The following is a 17,456-nucleotide window of genomic DNA, read 5'->3' on the forward strand; positions in this document are numbered from 1 at the left end:
TTATCTACAGCCCTTGAGAAGGAAATAAAAGTCCTTGACTTTGCTTAATGACTAAATTACTATCATTGGATCTCCTTTGTTTTCCTTTGTTTCTGCATGTTCTCACTTCTCTAATTAAACTTATTCTTTGGCTAAAGTTATTTCCACAGACAAAAAGCAGGCTGAGGACATGGGGGGAAGGACCATAGGGTCCTGCTTCATTTCAGGTTTTGTTTGTTTTCCAAAGGGGGATAGAGATCATATCTGCCACTTTAAAATATGTATCTGGTTATTATGATGTAAATGGGTGAGAGGAAAGAACAGCATGGATATAGTGAAATTACTAGTAAACCATTAGAATGTCAAGAGTGGAACTGAGATAAATATTTGCGGAGTAAAATTTGCCACTCCAAAATGTATCCTTTTGGCGTGAGGATTAATTTAGGCTAATAATTTTTAAGAAACAGAGGACCCAGGAAGACCCAGGAAGTCTTTCTTTTTATCTCCCACTTAGCTGCCTAAAGAGTTTAGATTAAGGGCCTGTTCCCACAACAGAGCTATCACCAGAGATACCTGCAGAGAATATGGGCGAGAGGTGGTGGGGAAGCTCGGCAGGGCCTGGAGATCAGTCCCCTCTGTGCCCATAGTCTCCGCCTGGCCCAGCAAACATGTTACCAAACATTTGCTTTTCCATCTCCATGTCAGCTGCATTTTTGAAGTCCCAAACCACTACACCCAACATCCTCTTTTGTCTTCTCTGAAGATGGTCTTTAAGGTGAGGTTTGGGGCCATTTTGTCAAGTTTCTCAGTCTTCCTGGGTCTCTCCCGTGTGCGGTGGAATAAAGTTTCTTCCTCCCTCACAGATAGTTACGTGTGATAATTGTTTAGGAACTAAAATTCGTAGAATTTTGGTAACACATTATATATGGCAGAAATGAGAGATAGAACCCGAGACCTATGATGACGTTTCTGGCCTAACCAACTGGTTGGATGGAAGAAGATTTCGTTTTGGAGAGAAGAGATGATCCTCGGCTTGAGTTTGCACTTTGTAAACTTCCTTTTGAGACATCCAAATGGAGTTGTCTAGTAAGCACTTGAACCCATGAGTCTTGAGCTCATCTGCAGGACACGATCTGGAGCTTGAAATTTGTTATGCTTGTTGGGGAAGGAAAATACTTTCCTCTACACTCTATGTTCTTCTGACTGTTCTAAGAATTAAGTTGACAGAGACAGCTTAGCAGGAGAAAATCCAATATAATTACATACTTATGGGGACCCCATAGGAAAAATGAGACTCGAGGACAAATTAGTCAATTGAGGCTTATATGGCATCTGAGAGAAGGAAAAGCATGTAGGGGGCTGGGACTTCAAAGGGGAGGGAAAGATTTACAGGAAGATAGGGAAAAACAAATGCTTGGTAAACAAAAGTTTGCCATGCTATGCACAGACAATGGGACACAGAGAAGGCTTTGATCAAAAGGGCCTTGCTAAAAGGGAACCCTCTTGCACTGTTGGTGGGAATGTAAATTGATACAGCCACTGTGGAGAACAGTATGGAGGTTCCTTAAAAAACTACAAATAGAACTACCATATGACCCAGCAATCCCACTACTGGGCATATACCCTGAGAAAACCATAATTCAAAAAGAGTCATGTACCAAAATGTTCATTGCAGCTCTATTTACAATAACCAGGAGATGGAAACAACCTAAGTGTTCATCATCGGATGAATGGATAAAGAAGATGTGAACATATATACAATGGAATATTACTCAGCCATAAAAAGAAACGAAATTGAGCTATTTGTAATGAGGTGGATAGACCTAGAGTCTGTCAAACAGAGTGAAGTAAGTCAGAAAGAGAAAGACAAATACCGTATGCTAACACATATATTTGGAATTTAAGAAAAAAAAATGTCATGAAGAACCTAGGGGTAAGACAGGAATAAAGACACAGACCTACTAGAGAATGGATTTGAGGATATGGGGAGGGGAAAGGGTAAACTGGGACGAAGTGAGAGAGTGGCATGGACATATATACACTACCAATTGTCAAATAGATAGCTAGTGGGAAGCAGCCACATAGCACAGGGAGATCAGCTCGGTGCTTTGTGACCACCTAGAGGGGTGGGATAGGGAGGGTGGGAGGGCGGGGACATGGGGATATATGTATACATATAGCTGATTCACTTTGTTATACAGCAGAAACTAACCCACCATTGTAAAGCAATTATACTCCAATAAAGATGTAAAAAAAAAAAAAAAAAGGGCCTTCTTTCCCCTCACGTCCCACCCCTGTCTACCATACCTGACTCATATTCATTGTACTTGACTCTCACTATAGCTCTCTTCCTGGGATTGGCCCCCTATCTAAATGCTTTTGGCAGTTAAGGGGAAGGATGTAAAAGCTCTTCCTGAGACTTTTGTTGCTTAAAAAAAAAAATTGTAAAATAATTTGTTTTTCCCTACATGCTCAACAGAAAATTTCCCAGTCCCAGGGGGACTTCCCTGGTGGTCCAGTGGTTAGGACTCCGTGCTTCCACTGCAGGGGGAATGGGTTTGATCCCTAGTCAGGGAAATAAGACCCTGCATGCCACACAGCCACAAATAAAAAATGAAAAAAAGAAAACAAAAGTTTACTATATTTATTCAGTAACCCTAAAATTCTGTTTTGTTTTTTTTTAAACGGGTAGCTAAAGGCAGGAATGAGACCCTAGAGAGAGGGTGTCAAGTGATAAGAAAGGAGGGCCAAGAACTGACCTTGAAGTACATCAATATATAAAGGTCAGGTATGGACAATTTTTATTTTCTAAACATTGCTTTTCTTAGGGGACTGTACTCATTCCAAATCCTTCCCAGTCAGTACTTCATCCCAGCTGATTTCATAAACCATGAATTTTGGAGGATGTGAGCAAAGTTAAAATTTTCCTCAGCCAAACTTAGCAACCCAGGAACACAGAAGAGGAAGTAGATGTTTCACCATTAAGTGTGAGACGTGGTCAAGGGAATTGACAGACTGGCCAGAGAGTGGGTCACATGAGTAAGCGGTGCAGTGAACGGGTGGGAAGGGAAGGCAGGGCAGGGGGCCGTTGCCTTGATGAACAGGGAAGCATTGGGGCACTTAATGAGGTTGAAGCAAAGGAATGATGGGAATGAGTTTCTGAGAAATATGAGAGGATCAAAATTTGGCCCAGGACCTGGGATTTTTCCTGTACATTAAAATGGAAAATTGTAGGTAATAAATAAGATCAGAGTGCCATCACATGTCTGAATTAATTTCTAATGATTCAATGAACTTGAAACTGGTATAGAGTTGTTTGGATTTTTTTGGAGGGGGGGCGTTTGAAGAATTGTTGGTTAGAATGCCTTTAGACCACACCTTTCAACTACTTGTAATTTTAGTTGGGTTTTCCAAAGGAACTTTATAAATGCAAGCAAGTAAGACAAAGGCTCATAGGCATTTGAATCATATCAGGTAGAGGGCATGGTAGACATCTATCTATGAGATCTGAAAAGCTTTGCCTATATTCTAGGCCAACTAGAAGGCAGAGAACCTACTGCCTTGCCTAGTGGCCACATGTAAGAGAAATTGAAGGGAAATTCAACACCTGTATCTTTCTTTCTTTCTTTCTTTCTTTTTTGCGGTACGCGGGCCTCTCACTGTTGTGGCCTCTCCCGTTGCGGAGCACAGGCTCCGCACGCGCAGGCTCAGTGGCCATGGCTCACGGGCCCAGCCGCTCCGCGGCATGTGGGATCCTCCCGGACCGGGGCACGAACCCGCGTCCCCTGCATTGGCAGGCGGACCCTCAACCACTGCGCCACCAGGGAAGCCCCTGTATCTTTATTTTTAAAGTAATAGATTATAGTGCATTGAATTAAACAGAATACAACGAGGCCATACTGATACAAAATAAATAGATGACTAAATTAAAAGTTTTATACTGAATGGATGTTTACCTGCTATCAAAGTTCCTCCCCACAGGGTACCATTTCACATCTATTAAAGTAGAGAACTGGCCATATCAAATTTTGGAGAGAATGTGAAGCAACGAAAACTCTCATACACTGCTGGTGAGAATACAAGAAGGTGTAACCACTTCTGAAATCAGTTTGGTAATTTCTTATAAAAATTAAACGTTTACTCAACATATGGTACAGCAGTGCCACTCCTTGATATCCACCCAAGAGAACTGAAAACAGGTGTTTACAAAAGTACTTGTGTACCAATGTTCAAAGCAGTCTTATTAATAATGGCCCCAAACTGGAAAAAACTCAAATTGGCATCAGCAAGTAAATGGATAAACAATGAAACAGGACTCAGCCATAAAAAGGAAGAAAATACTGATTCTTGCAGAGCCACAGATGAAACTTCTCAACACTGTGCTGTGGGAGAGAAGCTGGACAGAAAGAGTCCCCATTGGATAATTCTACATGTATGCCAGGAGTCCCACCTGACAGAGAGCTGATTAGTGCTTTCCCAGGGCTGGAATCAGGGAGGAAATTGATTGCAAAAGAGTCCAAGGGAAACTTCTAGTTGAGATGAACGCTCTATAATCTGACTGAGTGGTGGCTACATGGGTGATTACATTTGTGAAGAGTCACTGATGTGTACACTCCCAACGTGTCACTTTTGTTTTATATAAATTCTGCCTCATCAAGTAGACAGAGAAGGAGGGAGAAGAAGAGAATTATACAAAACACGCATGGTTATTGTTGCCTCTAGAAGTATTTGAGTGAAAAACAGCTCTTAATTAAATACGTTTTTAAGAACAACCCCCTTCTTACCAGCTCCATTTATTCACATATATTTAACCACATTTAATTATATGCCAGTATTCCTATCATATAGATGAAGAAGCGGCGGTTAAATAAGTGCTCAGAGGTCTTGGGACCTTCTGCTGACACCCAGATAGGGGCATAAAAAGACAGCTTGGACATATATCAATTTTAGAACTGGTTATTCTGCCAACACCTGCTGTAGGGAGAGGCTTTGGGTGTGGCAATGAGATAAAAACTGCTTGGAGATGCAGAATGCATCACAAATAATGGATCACATGTGACTATTTTCAAAACCCAAGGGATTTATCCATGTAAGCTTCACGAGCCAGCACTTTTGAACACCCTCCATGGGTTTAATGCGCACATTGCTGTCCCAGATCACTCACCTGCAAATACTGACTTGGAGATACAAATCAAGCAGAGAGAGGAACACATCTCTACCTGAAATCCACTAATGTCTTAGGACTGATCAACGACAGCGCAGGTTCTAATATGGTTGCTATGATTTGGTTTCTAAGCAAAGTTAGAGGATGCTGCTGTTGATGATGATGATGATGGTGGTGGTGATGGTGGTCATGCTGATGTCAAAGACGAAGAAAAGAGCAGCAAATATCAGTTGGAGTTGGAGGCATACCGTGTTCCAGATCCTTTAATAAGCGCGGAGTCTGTTTATCCTCAAACAACTCAATACAATAGAAACTCTTCTAAAACCCATTTTTTAAAATGAAGAAACTGAAGGTTAGAGAGATGAACAAAACTACCCAAGGCCCCATAGCTCTTCCCAAAGCCCAGATTTTTATTCAGTTTGTCTGACCCTAAAGTTGCCACAAAGGAGGAGGATTTAGAAATGGACATGAACAAAATTTGTTTTTATTGCTAAAGTGGTTGACCTTAATTCCCTGGATTAATTATTTTCTACGTAATTAGATAGTGGATCATTTCATTAGAAGTACTCACCAAATATAATGTTAGAAGTGATATTAGAGATCATTTATACAATGCTCTTCATTTAAGCAATAAAAAACCCCAAATTCCAAAGACATTAACTGCCTTCCCTGAGGTCACAGGTCAGGGCGGAGCTGGGATAGAAACTCTAACTTCCTGACGCCCGGCCTGGTGTTCTTCATTTACTTTCTTTCCCTTCTCTATTTGATCAATTCAATTTTACACGTGATGTTGCCCACTGATCTGTTATCCTCCAAAAGCACTGAGTGCACAGGTCTGGGTGTATCCATTCCCCTATCCACTCACGTTTGGTCATCATCAACAGGCCCAGGGCTGATCGCCCTGTGGTTCATACCTAACAGATTACATGGGAGTTAAACACTTCCATTTTCTTTAGGGCAATTGTATTCTTTTTTTTTTAATAGATCTTTATTGGAGCATAATTGCTTCACCATACCGTGATAGTTTCTCTTGCACCACAAAGAGAATTCAGCCATAGGCATACACATGTCCCCATATCCCCTCCCTCTTGAGCCTCTCTCCCACCCTCCCTATCCCAGCCCTCTAGGTCATCGCAAATCACCGAGCTGATCTCCCTGTGCTATGGGCTGCTTCCCACCAGCCAACTATTTTACATTCGGTAATGTATATATGTCGATGCTACTAAGTTTCCATTGGGTGCTGTCTCCTTGCTCCTCCAATAAATTGGTAGCTAGAACATTGGATATAAGATGTGCAGGGACCAGGAACTGACCAGGTTCTTGAGCACTTGTATTCCCAGACATTGATGTACATGCTGAGCGTGCAAAGATGAGTCCAGTTAGTGGTGGAGACTCATTTGAACAGAAAATATCGATACGATAGAGTTAAGAGTATGGAAAAGCTTCACCGGGCACTCTGGGAGGACTGGATTGTGTGGGATAGTTAGGGAGGGGCAGGAAAACAATGCTTCCAGGAGGAGAGCCGCACTTGACACAAATCCAGAAGTGTCTGATTTCCAAATTTCACATCCAGAATGTCAATGTATTCATATATGGAAGGAAACGTACTATAAGTTTATGGCTAGTTATCCCTGGAAACGTCTTCCGTTGCTTAAGTTCACAGCTCAAGTTGTAAATGAGAAACTTGCTGGGCCAATGCAGAAAAAGAAAAAATTAAAATGAGATTTCCAGCATAAAAAATGGCTCTGTATATGAGTATCTTTTCTCTTCTCTTTTGCAGATGGTAGTAAGCAAAAGTTAATTCATCTAAGGTAGTTCTGTAGATTCCTTTTCCAATAAAGTCGGGTAAAATTTGGGGACTCAAAATTCATGTAAAGGCTGCCAAAGGTGAAAGCACCTGGGGTTGAGCAGGACGCCCTGGAGGAAATAAGAGAAAATCAAGAAGAGGGAAGAGAGGGCTTAGCAACCTTCCAGCTTCTGCAGTGATGGAGAAAGCTGGAAAGAGAGCCGCTCCTCTAACGGGAGAGTCTGGATAACACACAAATGCTTGAACTCATCAGAAAGCCACAGGTGCAAGACAACTACCCAGCCTGAAATCTAAGGAAAAAACAAGTGCAGTAAGTCCCCTACATAGGAACCTTCAAGTCGAGAACTTTCAAAGATGCAACCGTGCGTTCAGGCGTGAGGGAAATGGCAGCTTGCCTTCCGTCTCCTACTGCTGACGATGCTTCAGCTCTACGTCTCCCACCTCCTCTCCCTCCTCCAGGCAGTAACTCTTCCTGCCTGTTCACTCGATGCCAGCCCCTGGATGCCAGCTGCTGTACTGCACTACTGTACTCTTCAAGGTACTGTATCATAAGATTTAAAACGTTTTCTTTATTTTATGCGTTTTTTTAACGTATTATTTGTGTGAAAAGTATTATACACCTATTATAGTACAGTGCTACATAGCTGACTGTGTTAGTTGGGTACCTAGGCTAACGTCATTGGACTTACAAATTGGACTTAACGAATGCGCTCTCAAACGGAACTCGTTCATACGTAGAGGACTTACTGTGCCCCCAAGGAGAGACCGATGCAAACGCTGACATGCCTGGGGCAGACATGGGGGAAGGCAGGGCCCCAGACAAGCGTGAGGGTACAGACCCTCAGAGCCACAGCCACGCAGGGAGTTTATACCCACTGAATCTTCTCCCCAGAGGCTCACTGGGTGTTCAAGGGAAAGACTGGGTACAGGGCACACTCAGTGGAGAAGGAAGGGGCTGCCACTGCAAGAAGGCCAAAAGCCCCACTTGATTCTTCTCCCCCAAGAAACAGAAGTCGTTAACCTCTGAGACAGGGCAGCAAGCCTTGTCACTCCCATAGCAGCGGTGCAGACCCCCAGGGAAACCTTCCAGCAGTCAGGCCTCCACCCCAAACACAGTGTAACCCCACAGGAATTGAAAGCCAGGGCAGCACTGAAGGCAACCATCGTAACAACAAAATCCAGACTCAGCTCAGATCCTATCTAGAATGACTCCATACCCCATGCTAATTACATGGCAAAAGAAGAGTCATTCTAAGCATAAAGGCGATCTCCCTCTTTCTCTGCTGTACCACACCCAAAATTTGATATGCAATAATAATCTGTGAGACACACACACTCACAAACATACACAAAGAAGAAAAGGACCCACTGTGCAGAGAGACAAAGCAATCAACAGAACCAGACTCCAGGATGATACAGACGCATGTAGGAACTATCACAGACCCAATTTAAAACAACTAAGATTAAAGATATTAAAGGATCTAGTGTGACCTTACTATGGCTTTTAGAGCAGTATCACAATTTGCATTAATAGACTTATCCACTGGCTAGGAACACAGAGTACAGCATAAACCGCTGCTGTTGGAATAAACCATGACTCATATTAAACAAAGCAGAATGCTCTGCAATTATCCTATTGTCTACAAAGGTTCACTGTTTTCCATACTCTGTAGTTCTAATAAGTGGTTTTGGTGACTAGTATTTCCAAACATCTGGGAGTACTAGCTCAAGACAGTAAAAACAATGGGAAGGAAAACAGTGCAATGGGTTTAAAGAGAGACGTGAAAGTATATTAATGACCATATTATCTTACATAAATTTTTGGGCAAGATATGACAGCTGTGATAATCAGATTGTGGGTAAGTGCCTTAACATTAAATGAAAAAACACAAGGTCACCGTAGCAATTGTAAGGACAAATAGAAATTAAAAATAAGAGGCTTAATTCTTCCCGTTGAAAATGAAAGAAGAGATTCCCCTCCCCTCCTTTTCCTCGCAGCATTTACTTTAGGAAATTTGTAATTCTAAGCACTTTCTCCTCTTTGAAATATATATATATATATATATATATATATATATCTCCTTTTGAAGACTAAATAAGCCTTTTGTTAGCTTTATGGGAGAGGAATGTCTTTTTCCATGTTTGAAATGGAAATTTCAGGGGAGATAGCAACCCTACCTCCCAGCTTCTGTTGAAGGGTAGGCACTGAAATCAAAGGGCCAAGTTGCAAAACTACCTCCCATCCTAAAGATACGAGAAGTTTAATTTTCCTCTGGCTAAAAGCAATTAGCTAACCCAGATGGTCGCCCTAATTACCAGGTGAATCTAGGATGAACTCTGTGTGACAAATGGCGCCGTGAAGTCTCTTACCTGAAAACTTGTTATTGTTTATTGTTTGAGAATATGTATGTAATGTGCTGTATCTGTTTGTTTGTATAACAGTATCTGCCTTTGCAATTTCTTACCGAATTGCCTGGTTTCATGCTTACTTAATAATAAAAGTGTTTTCTCTTTGTGGAAAGAATTTCTGGGTTGGAGGAGGATTATATTTTTAATTATATTTCCCCAACACATTCCACCATGATGGAGACTATGCTTTGTCCCACCAGAAGCCTGCCATGGGAGCTAAAAAATGTGTGCAGTAATTATAACTTGGAAGTTAAACCGAGTAGAATTGTGTGGAGCTCTCCTGGGCACAAAAGCCTTTCTTTCTGTGTCTTATTTGCAGGCAAAAGGCTTCAGCCTCCTAGACCTTCCTGAATACCAAAGGGCAGATTCAAACAGTTGTTAATCAGGGAAGTGAGGGAATGCAGAAACAAAGGAGGAACAATTAAGAAACTATGGGGCTTCCATGGTGGCGCAGTGGTTGAGAGTCCGCCTGCCGATGCAGGGGACACGGGTTCGTGCCCCGGTCCGGGAGGATCCCACATGCCGCGGAGCGGCTGGGCCCGTGAGCCATGACCGCTGAGCCTGCGCGTCCGGAGCCTGTGCTCCGCAACGGGAGAGGCCACAACAGTGAGAGGCCCGCGTACCTCACTCGTGGCCCTTACACTGGGGTGAGAAGTAGACACCTGTAAATAAACAAAATATTTACATACATTTCTTTACAAATATCTCTTCATACAAGAATATATATGTATACATAGATGCATATGTGATATGTATGTATATATCACATATGTAATATCTATATATGACTGCAGTGTGAACGAATGGAGGAAAAGAAAAACAGGAGGCGATTTAAGAGTCTGTTTCTATTATTCAGAGGAGAAACATGGAGTTTGGATCAGGATAGTAGCAGCAGAGAAGTAGGTGAATTTGAGACATATCAGAATGTAGCGATTGGTTGTGTGAGGTGAAGGCGGGAAACTCTTGTGGAAAATCATATGAGTCCAGTTTGGACCGCTGGGTGGATGGTGTGGCCACATACGAAGAAAGAGAACAGGAAAAGAGAAGGTGAATTCAGCGTGGGTCCTTAACTTGCTGTGTCTGTGTCACCTGTAGGTGTCCACGGGGCAGCTGGATATGTGGCTGGAACCCAGCAGGGAGACCTAGCAACTGATGCCAGGGAATTGTATCAAAAACAAAATGGGGGGAAAAAAATGGGGCTCCACAATAAAACTCTAAGGATTTTTAACATTTAAGGGGCAGGCAGAGGGAAAGTTGCAGAGGGCTGTGTCTTCGAGGCAAGGGGAAGCAAGCACTTCAAGAACGTCCCCAGAAAAGCAGGGGCAGAAGGTCTCAGACACTGCCTGAGTGGACGTGTCTTAAAAGCTACTACAACTGATAAGTTTGAGATCCTGAGCGGCACCGTTAGAGTGCGACAAACGGCGCCATCTAGTGGAAGATAAGAGGAACAGACGAGAGAAGACCGATTTTCTTGTCTGTTGGAGTTGGAAGGAACTTTAGAAACAATATTGTACAGAGGAATCATAGGCCACAAAGGCTAAGTTTGATTTCTCCAAAATTTACACCAGCTCTCCAGTGAGAGAGCTAGGACTAGTACGTGGCTTGTCAGATCCCAAGCCAGTAGCCTCTTTACACTGAACTGCCTCCAAAGTGTTTGCAGATGACAGAAAGCACACGGACCCGGACTAACCAGGACCAAGGAGTCCTGGTGTCTCTCAGCTCCTTAAGACCTGCACAAGTTTTGGATCAAATCCGGGTTCCCTGCCCTGCGAAATGTCCAATGCCTTCCCAAGGCGTATATGAATTCTCAGACACCTCCGGTTCCAGAATCTTCCTCCAGTGAATTCTTATCCTCAACTCTACTTCTAGGGCTGTTCCTTTACCTCAGCCTTGGCATCAATCCAGACATGGAAACAAACCCTTTCCATGGGGCCAGGTTTGAGATAACAACCAAAAACAACCTCACTCAGCAAAAATGAAAAACACCTCACCCAAGGCCAATGCGGAGATGAAGAACTGGGCATTAGAAAGCTTTTTCTTGACAGTATTTTGACTATTCCATCACATTACATGGATTCCCCTTATCTTTTCTGTCTTTGTTGACACTTTCAGAGCAGACAATTGTTTTCATACTGTCTTTTATAGAAAGTGTGACCATATAGTTAATCTTCCAAACCAGACACTTCTGAAAGTGAAAAGGACACCAAAACCAATTAAAATACAGACATACATACACATATATGAAATCTTTACTTGACAAACTGATTTTATTTTATTGGCGGGCTTTGCAAGATTTCTGTACAAAAACTATTTTCAAAAATAAAATGTTATTTTAAAGCAACATGTGTCTGTGCACACAAGCGAAATAGGAGAAAGAAAAAACTTCCTAGAATCGATTATCTGAGCGTTAAAAAAATAATATAAACATAAGCAGAATCATTATTGTCGTGTAGTTTAAACGTTGTCTTAATTATATTGGTCTCTAAATCGGTCACTAGTATTTCTCTGAAGATTGTAGTTTTTCAGTATGATGTATTTTTAACTCTTTCATAAAATTGCCAGAAATTATCTTCAAAGTTGCATTTGATGATTAATAAAATTTATATTCTTGAGAAAATAGTCTCTCTCTAGGTGCTGAAGTACCTGTTAAGCTCAGAGAAAATTCTGCTACATGAGGAATAGTCTGAATTCAGACTTTATCGCAACGCTTAAATAATCCAGCTCCAGTATTGTCACAGGGACAGTCTCTGTGTCTCTATTCAGAGAACATTTGTTCTACAAGCCAAAATGTGTCAAATAAGTTATCTCAGTTTATGAGTCTCTTGAATGTTTCATCAGATTTAGATTATGCAAAATTGACAGCTTCCATTTTATTCTATTTGATAAGAAATATAAATGTATCCAATTTAAGAAAGAAAAAAAACCAAGTTCTATCGAAAGATACTTTCCACAGGTGCAGTTACAGAATTTCAGAATTAATCTTGTACACATTTGAGCACCTCTTGTTCTTAAACTTGCTCAGTTCCCCCTTTCTTTTTTAGGAATTAATTTAAATGTCTTCCTGTCAGCAAGTTTTGTGTTCAGTAATTACAATTAGCCCAAATCACCAAAAGCTGAGGTTTGTGGGGAGGTCTGTTCCTTATACGCTTTGATTAGGGACTTCCCCCCAAAGTGAACCTAATGCAACCAAAAGGTAAAGGATTCATTTTCCAAAACAAGAACAAAACTTCTAGACTATTGCAGGACGTGAGTTGGTTTACAGCCTAGTTCTTCAAAGATTCAAGTGTTTCTAAAATCCAACTGACGGTGGATTTACAAAAAAATTCTGTAGTTACTTTGTGTATACATTTAAAAATGTATACCTTTTACAACTGCAACTTCTGCTTTGGTAGAATAACACAACATATTTGGACACAATTATGAATTTTATGAGGACCACAACCAATTTCAGCTCTACTGCTATTTCACTTGGGTGTTCTTAAATTTAGAAAAGAAAATTGTTTTCATTATACCATTGAGGTCGCCAAAGTTTCTATTTGTTTTCACTAGAAAAGTAAATAAGTTTATCTTTAATGCTGAAACTTTTTAATTAAATTTATTATTGAGTTCATAATACTTCAGGTGTTTTTCATGTGATAGGTGGAAATCCCAAAAGCCTTAGGAACCAGACAAAAGAAAAAGGGAGGCACGATTGAAGTTACGATAAATGATTTTCTATTCGAAACAGCTCCTGACACTGATAGAAAGCTGTCATCATTTAACTGTTTGGAGCATTCTTCTTCTAATGGAACTGAAGCATCTACAGCTAGTGCTTCCTTGGCCTCTGTGCACACAAACACACACGCACACACGCACACCCACACACACACAAAAAAAAACCCTTGAATTTGAAAATGAGTTCAGTAATTTAGAAGAATAGTCACATGATTGAATGAAAAATGACACTTCCCAGGGTGCTGCATAAAAGTCCCTTCTCAATGTGGTGTATATATACAATGGAATATTATTCAGCCATAAAAAGAAAGAAATCCTGCCTTTTGCAACATGGATGGACTGGAGGGCGCTGTGCTGAGTGAAATAGGCAGCTTCCATTCTCACGAGTCCCGCACATACTTTCTGCCCAACAACCAGGCCTGAGGCCAGACTGGTCTGCCCAGTATATGCTGTTCCCTCCCTTGTTTGCCTAACCTTAATAATGCCTGCTGGTTCTGGAAGACTCAGTTCAGATCCTGGAGGGTCCCTCAGACTGAGCTGGGCACCCTCCCTCTGTGCTCCAGTGCACGCTCTAATTCCCCCACCAATCCTACCATAGCTGATTGTTCATTTTCTTTCTTTTTGTTTTGTTTTGTTGTGTTGTGTTGTGGTTTTTTTGACCACACCACGCGGCACGCGGGATGTTAATTCCCCCACTAGGTGTCGAACCCATGTCCCCTGCAGTGGAAGCTCAGAGTCTTAACCACTGAACCGCCAAGGAAGTCCCTGATTGTTCATTCTCTGTATGACTGTGTGCCTTATTCATGTTTTTCATCCCATGGCCAGTGTCTAAGACAATAAATGTTTATCCAATGAATAAATGAACGATTGAGTCGATGGAAGTTTTCTTGATAACTTTGCGGATGGGAATAGGACATGATAGTCTGGTCAGGTAGTTTCACAGTTAGGTGGGCAAACAGTTTTGCCTACTAGATGCTCAACACAATTTTATTTAATGAAGAAATATTTCATTTTCGAGCCTGACGTGCTTAAAATTATTGAAAAGAGAAGTGCAAATCTCATTCACTGCCTACTGTAACTCCATTCATTACTGGTGCCCGTGGTCCCACTGGGATGAATTTTACGGCAGAGAAAACCACACTCAGCAAGGTCTCACATTCGCCAGCTCAGACAGGCTGACTCTCCTGCCACTTCGCCATGATGCCTCCTCAGGGATGGGAAAACCTGTTCTCTACCTGGAAAGCCATTGACCTAATTATCCTACTCATTTCGTTCCTGCTTTCCCCTAAGTCAACAAAGAAGAAGAATTAAGGACAAGGGAAAACAGCTCATCCCAGCTCCCTATCACCTGCCTTCAGTGTTGGATCAAACTCAGCCATCAACTGCAGGCTGTTCAGAAAGGAAAGAGCCCTGTTTCTTTGGGCGCTGTGCCGACTCCCGCGGTGTCCAGAGAACTCGTCCTCAGGCAGAGAACTCCCTTTATCCACGTGTCCTCCCTAAGCAGTGCCGGGACTAGGGGTGGTGATGGTGATGACCACTTTGGGACCACAGGCTGCCTGAGGAGGAGACAAGGGTGAAGCCGAGGAACCAAGTCCGGTCTCAGCTTGTCATCACCGCCAGCGGGATACCGGCTGCGACAGTCCCGGCTCTTCTGGTGCTCCGTACACACCGAGGTTCCTCACTCCTCACCAGCCCTCTCCTCCCGGGTACTTACATCCTCATAAACATGACGTATTTCTCATCAGCTCATTTGCTCCTAAAATCTATCTACTTCTTTTTTTCCATTGCGGCAAGAACTCTTGATCTGAAGTCTACCCTGTGAACAAATTGTTGAGTGCACACTTCTGTGTTGTTACTCGTAGGCACAATGCTATCCAGCAGGTCTCTGGAACATATTCATCTTGCACGACTGAAGCTTTAGACCCCGTAACACCAGCTCCCCCAGCTCCCCTCCCGCCAGGCCCTGTCAGCTGCCATTCTACTCTCTGCTTCTATGAGTTTGACTCTTTTCGATGCCTCGTAGAATTGGAATCATGCAGTATTTGTCCTTCTGTGACGGGCTTATTGCAATTAGTATAATGTCAAGATTCATCCATGTTGTCACATATGGCAGGATTTCCTTCTTTTTAAGACAGAATAATATTCCATTGTATGTATATACCACATTTTCTTCATCCGTTCATCCACTAATGGACATTTATGTTGTTTCTATCTTTTAGTTATCATGAATACTGTTGCGATAAACATAGGAGAGCAAATATCTCTTGGAGATCCTGATTTCAATTCTTTTAGATACATACACGGACCTGGGATTACTGCATTACACGCTAGTTCAGTTTTTCGTGTTTTGAGGAACCTCCGTACTGTTTTCCTTAGTGGCTGCACCATTTTACATTCCCACCAACAGGGTACAAGGGAAAATCTATCTCCTTTTAATTGGCCTAATTTTACGTAAGGATCATTATCTTACCAAAGCAAAATATTGAATTTTTGATGATGATATCAGCAACAGTAATTATAATAGTAGTAATAATGATGATGTGATTATGTTTTTGTTTCTCTTGCACATTTTACTGAGGACTGAACGAGGCCACTAGTAGCCTGTACAGCGCCTTGTGTGAATTAAAAAGAGTGACCCTTCCTCAGACTGACACAGCCCCACCCCCTGGTGCACTGCTCTATGAATGGAATGCCAGCCTGATTTCAGCCCTTTCTCACCCTCTCTGTAGGGTGTCCTTGTGCAGTGACTAACCTACAGAACAGTACGCAATGGTGCTCATGTAGGGGGAATCCAAATAAAGAGTAGAAGACTGGATAGCCTGCAGGAAAAGAGCCAGGTCTGTGCTTATAACTAGACAGAAAAAAACAAGAACGCGATGTCAGGAAGCCTGTTTTCTTGTCTTGCCCCTTTCCGCCTCCCTTAATAAAGTCCTTTCTGGGACTGCTGGAAGGGGAGTCTTTTCACAACTGATGGAGGTCCTAGAATTGGCAAGGAGAGTCTCTGCCTCAGGGGTTTCCTTCTTCCTGCCATAGTGGGGGGCCATAGCTATCATGCTCTTCACTGTGGGGAGGCCGACCTTGGTTCCAATGTCAAGAGGAGAGTCAGCTCAGTCAGACCCTCGCCCAGGCTTTTGGCAATGGAGGCACGGTGGGTTCCGTGTGCATGGAAGGGCGAGCGCTGGCTCAGGCGGACAAGATCTGTCTCGGGCAGTGAACTACTGGCAGGAAGAGGAATCTCAGAGATCATTGAGATAAACGCCTTTCCTCATATTCGAATGGAACCCCAGCCCTCGAAAGGGTGAGTGGCTTGGAGCCGGAATCCAGGCTTCCCGCCCACAGGGCAACTTGACAAACCGAGGTTTCCTCCTCAAGCTGATATTGGTAAATTTACCTTCCCCAGAACTTCCTCCACAAAACAAAATTCCTCCCCGTCTGCATGAGTTCACATCCAGCCATTGGCTTCCATTAACTCTGTGACCTTGAGCCGATTATATATCTAGTCTGTGTCTCTCAGTGTCCTTATTTATGAGATGAGGTTGTGGTTTTCCTCCTCATCTGTTTGTTTTGATGATTGAATGAGATAATACAGCTACAACTGGTTTAATGGTGAACTAGACCCGGCAGGTGCTAGGAACGTGCAGCTTAATTCTTTCTTTCCAATGCCTTCAAGTCCACTCTGCTGGGCGAGACTGGGCTTGAAGGTATCCTCACCATCCCCTAGACCAAACCCCCTGAACTGAAGGCCCTAGACTAACACTTCTCCAGTCACTGTCTTGTATTAATACACACAATTTCAGAAGAGAAAAAGCCACCAGAATTCTTCTAGATCAGAACCCCAGTCTGTCTTTTGATTAAAAGCTTCTCCATCCATCACAGCTGGGGTCCGGTTTGGGTGCACTAACCACAGAGGAAAGGAAGCAGAGGGGGGCTTGACCATCACTTACCTACCTGGCTCTTCTGCCCCTCCCTACAGCACCTGACTTGTGGGGGCGAAGGAAGGAGGGAGAGGTAAGGAAGTAAGGACCTAACTTGACAGGTGAAGACGTAATCCAGGATCTCGCAGGAGAAGTGTCCGATAGTAACTCTCTCTCACAGGGTGCTCTGCTGGGCTCTTATAGACCCCACACCTTCCCTGGGCCAACCGTCTGAGCAAAGTCTCGAAATAATCAAGTCTGGCTACCTCCACATCTCACTGTAACTGACAGCAAGCAGGCTCCACTCCCCCTGGAGACCTTTGCCCTTGCTCTGACTCAGGGATCCCTCCAGCCAGCATCTGTGCTTTAGGTAGAGTCCCAGGTTTCTGAACCTCGGTGCTATCGGCTCGTTCGAGTGCCATTTGCTTTGGGGCTCCGTTCTGGGCATTGTAGGGCGTTTAGCAGCATT

Source organism: Stenella coeruleoalba, assembly GCF_951394435.1.
Source record: "Stenella coeruleoalba genome assembly, chromosome: 14".
Lineage (NCBI taxonomy): Eukaryota > Metazoa > Chordata > Mammalia > Artiodactyla > Delphinidae > Stenella > Stenella coeruleoalba.